Here is a 5,473-nt window from a genome sequence, read left to right as displayed (position 1 = left end):
AACAGAACAGTAAGGCAACGGAACGAAACAGTAGGAACGGAACGGAAACAGGTAGGAACGAACGGGGAAACGGACTAAAGTAAGGGAACGGAACAGAACAGTAAGGAACGGAACGGAACAGGTAAGGAACGGAACGGTAAGGAACGGAACGGAACGGATAAGTAAGGAACGGAAACAGAACAGTAAGGAACGGAAGGGAACAGTAAGGAACGGAACGGAACAGTAAGGAACGGAACGGAACAGTAAGGAACGGAACGGAACAGTAAGGAACGGAACGGAACAGTAACGGAACGGAACGGAACAGTAGAAACGGAACGGAACAGTAAGGAACGGAACGGAACAGTAAGGACAGAACAGAACAGTAAGGAAGGGAACAGTAAGGAACGGAACTGAACAGTAAGGAACGGAACGGAACAGTAAGGAACGGAACAGAACAGTAAGGAACAGAACATTAAGGAACGGAATGGAACAGAACAGTGAAGAACAGTACAGTACAGAACATAACATTAAGGAAGAGCGCAGTACAGAATATAACAGTAAGGAAGAGTACAGAACATAACAGTAAGGAAGAGAACAGTACAGTACAGAACATAACAGTAAGGAACAGAACAGTAAGGAACAGAACAGTACAGTAAGCAACATAACAGTCTGAAGAGAACAGTACAGAACATACATATATGGAACAGAACAGAACGGTACGGAACAGAACAGTACAGAACATAACAGTAAGGAAGAGAGCAGTACAGTACAGATTATAACAGTCTGGAAGAGAACAGTACAGAACATAACAGTACGGTACGGTACGGAACAGAACAGTACAGAACATAACAGTATGGAACAGAACAGAACGGTACGGAACAGAACAGTACAGAACATAACAGTAAGGAAGAGAGCAGTACAGTACAGATTATAACAGTCTGGAAGAGAACAGTACAGAACATAACAGTACGGTACGGTACGGAACAGAACAGTACAGAACATAACAGTAAGGAAGAAAACAGTGCAGTACAGAACATAACAGTAAGGAACGGAACAGTAAGGAACGGAACGGAACAGTAAGGAACGGAACGGAACAGTAAGGAACGGAACGGAACAGTAAGGAAGGAACAGAACAGTAAGGAACGGAACAGTAAGGAACGGAACAGAACAGTAAGGAACGGAACAGTAAGGAACCGAACTGAACAGTAAGGACGGAACGGAACAGTAAGGAACGGAACAGAACAGTAAGGAACAGAACATAAGAACGGAACGGAACAGAACAGTAAGGAAGTGAACAGTAAGGAACGGAACAGAACAGTAAGGAACGGAACAGAACAGTAAGGAAACGGAACAGGGAAGAGGAAGGGAACAGAACAGGAAGGAAGGGAACAGAACAGGAAGGAAGGGACAGAACAGTAAGGAACGGACAGAACAGTAAGGAAAGAACAGTAGGAACGGAACAGTAAGGAACGGAACAGTAAGGAACGGAACGGAACAGTAAGGAACGGAACAGAACAGTAAGGAACGGAACAGAACAGTAAGGAAGGAACGGAACAGTAAGGAACGGAAGGAACTGTAAGGAACGGAACGGAACAGTAAGGAACGGAACAGAACAGTAAGGAACGGAACAGAACAGTAAAGAACGGAACAGTAAGGAACGGAACGGAACAGTAAGGAACGGAATAGAACAGTAAGGAACGGAACAGAACAGTAAGGAACGGAACAGTAAGGAACGGAACAGAACAGTAAGGAACGGAACAGAACAGTAAGGAACGGAACGGAACAGGTAGGAACGGAACGGAACAGGTAGGAACGGAACGGAACAGGTAGGAACGGAACGGATAAGTAAGGAACGGAACAGAACAGTAAGGAACGGAACGGAACAGTAAAGAACGGAACGGAACAGTAAGGAACGGAACAGAACAGTAAGGAACAGAACAGTAAGGAACGGAACAGAACAGTAAGGAACGGAACAGAACAGTACAGTACAGAACATAACAGTAAGGAACAGAACAGTACAGGACATAACAGTACAGTACAGAACAGAACATAACAGTACAGTACAGTACAGTACAGGACATAACAGTAAGGAACAGAACAGAACAGTACTGTACAGAACATAACTGTACAGAACATAACAGTAAGGAACAGAACAGGACAGTACAGTACAGAACATAACAGTAAGGAACAGAACAGAGAACAAATGTGGTGGGAGCCCGGAGCTCGAATCTGCTCTCACCCCGCGCACTGAGCAGAAATACAAACAGATTAACCAGGAGTATGATCATATGATTAAAACTCATAAGATACATGTAAGTACTGGACTTGCACAGCGTACAGTCTCAGTTGGCTCTAACAGACGCTGAGTAACTAGCCTCCAAAATAACCTGTCTAGTAACCAGCATTGTGTGGCACTGCACTGGAGATCTGGAGAAAAAACACAAGATGAGACTTTTTGTCATTTCCAGCATGTTTAGCCATAGTGTTAGTGCAGAGCAGTCAGGGGAAAGTCTGTGCTTTTGTACATATTTTAGTGATAGGAAGATGTTATTTACCGGTGTATTCATAGGAGCTAACCTATCTAAGTGGAATTACCTTAGTGATTGAGTTCAAGTATAGTGCGTGCTTCGCCCCTCACACTCTTTAACCTCCGGCTCACTCTGTGACATCACACCTCTAACCCGTTACCCATGATCCCTTGCCTAGCTCCCAGGGGAGGTGTGGTCTGCAGGCGCTTCCCCTTCTCCTGTGCCCACGCACACAGCTCAGTCACCCGAAACAACAGAGGGACAGACGCTAAGGCTCGAACACACAGAAACACACGCATACACACACACACACGTACACACACACACGTACACACACACGTACACACACACACATCACAGGAGGTTGGTGGCACCTTAATTGGAGAGGACTGGCTCATGGTAATGGGTGGAGTGGAATAGTGGAATGGTATTCCATTTGCTGTGTTCCGGCTGTTACTATGAACTGTCCTCCCCTCAGCAGCCTCCACTGACACACACATACACACACATTCACACCCTAATGTAGCCCTCATTACATAAATGATGATAAAACACTAAATCGATGCCCTCCCTGCTCTCCTCGGCCTGCCCCACTGTAATAATGAAGATGATGAAAATCACATCTAATCAGAAGCAATGTGTTACCTCTCTGTCATTCAAGGACCACTTAGTCATTACTGTAGAGATGGATCAGTGTCAACCACAAGACTTCAACTGCACAGAGTAATCAAAGGTCTCCGCAGGCGGTCCGTCCTAAACAAACACATAATGAGTGCCACTCTCAATGGAAGCCGAGTGTGCTCCGCGCTCCTTACAAAAGCCCATATTGGAATGGTTAGTATTATAGCCATGGAGAAAGAGATAATTCCACGGTAGATCATTGAAAGGGGAGCACAGTAGAGTACAGTAGAGGGGGTGGAGGGGGATTGTGGTTAGAGGCTGGTGTGGGGGTGTTGGTGTGCCAGGCTGGGGTGGGGTTGGGGGATTGGGCGGGGGAGTGCTGGCGGTGAGGGTGACTCTGCACACAACAAGTGGTAGTTCAGTGTGTGGTCATGACGTCTGCCATGAACAAGGAATCTGGAGGAGGAGGAGGGCAAACAGGAAGGATGGCACCACTCAAATGACAGCTTAAAGAGAGGGAGCACCGCACCGCACACACGCACACACACACACACGCACACACACACGCACGCACGCACGCACGCACGCACGCACGCACGCACGCACGCACGCACGCGCACACGCACACACACACACACACACACACACACACACACACACACACACACACACACACACACACACACACACACACACACACACACTGTCCTCCAAGCTTACTCAACCACATAGCCAAGGAGCTGGAGGAGTGGAACCAAGTTTCTAACATGGCTGATATCAGGAAAATATTTCACCAGTAAATGGAACAGGAGGTGCTCGCTTTGAGCTACTAACGAAAGCAACCAGACAACCCTGACTGCTGGCTAACACGCACCTGCATAGGGATTCAGCAAAAGCAAAAGAAAGTAACAGAGGGACAAACAGCAATGAAAAAGTCCAACCTTTTGTCCCAAAAACAATGATATTTGCATAGCTAAAAGTTCAAAGTTAGAAAAGAGAGAAACTAGAAGAAGAAGGTGAGGTAGGGCTCATATCTGATTTCTCCCAGCTGATGTTTCCACTGATGAGTCCTTCCTTGGCCCTGGGACACATGGATATAATTCGGACTCTATTTTCTGCTTCCTTAAGCTAACATCCAGGAGCGACCACTTCCAGGGCACTCCCAAGGTTAAGCCTTATGGTGGAGTGACACGATAAACATGACAAATCATTGGCTTGGGGCCCAGCGGCCTAGCTAGCAACCAACCTCCTCCACCATGCTGCTAGTCTTACCTGACACTTAAAAAACACTTGAACTAAACTCGACAAGACAAACACGTACTGTACCTAAAAGGAAAAACCTTATAATTGTGTTTTATAATATATTTCATACTACATTTACAAAAATGATATAGAACTCCCACATCTTGCTCAACAACATGACGCTCATTCAGAACACGTATATTTGTTGTGGATGCTATCTGCTTAAGCATGGCGGCGTGTGGTATCCCAGAAGGCCTTTTCCTCCCTATCTGCTTCCCTAAGTGTTCTGTTTATGGGAATGACAGTGATGTAACCACACAGTGAAAAGTTGTTGTTGTGTTTTGTGAGATTGCTTTGTTATTTTGCCTGAAATTGGGCGAAGTTAGGATGTCATCCTGTTAATCAAAGGCTGAAACAGCCACAGAGTCACAGATGAGGACAAAGATAGACAAGTATAATCACATTATAAATGGTGGTTGACCCTTTAGAGATGCCACTGTGGGAAGAGACTGTCCACATTACACATACGGCTTTTTTCTCAATACTGGTTGACCCTTGACAGTCGTTTTGAGTTGTGTGATTTTATCTGGGCTTTGACCTCTTCTTCTTCTCTCTTTTTCTATTGCTTTCTCTCTCTCTCTTTCTCTCTCTCTCACTGTTTCATTCTAGTTGGGATATTTCTCAGCCATATGATTATCTTTCTGTTAAGTGATTTCTTTGTCTATACCTCCATTCAACATTAGGTTGTTCTCTCTCTTCCACTGATCTTTAATTGTTACCTCTGCTACTGTGTATTCTGTTGTTGTGTTGTATTGTTTTCTCTCTCTCTTTCTCTCTGTCTTTCTCTTTCTCTCTCTCTCTTTCTCTCTCTCTGTCTTTCTCTCTCTCTTTCTCTCTGTCTTTCTCTTTCTCTCTCTCTCTGTCTTTCTCTCTCTCTCTCTCTTTCTCTCTGTCTTTCTCTCTCTCTCTCTGTCTTTCTCTCTCTGTCTTTCTCTCTCTCTTTCTCTCTGTCTTTCTCTTTCTCTTTCTCTCTCTCTGTCTTTCTCTCTCTCTCTCGTTCTCTCTCTCTCTTTCTCTCTCTCTCTTTCCCTCTCTCTGTCTTT

The sequence above is a fragment of the Salvelinus namaycush genome, chromosome 1, assembly GCF_016432855.1.
Source record: "Salvelinus namaycush isolate Seneca chromosome 1, SaNama_1.0, whole genome shotgun sequence".
Classification (NCBI taxonomy): Eukaryota; Metazoa; Chordata; class Actinopteri; order Salmoniformes; family Salmonidae; genus Salvelinus; species Salvelinus namaycush.
Note: the sequence above shows the minus strand (reverse complement) of the source record.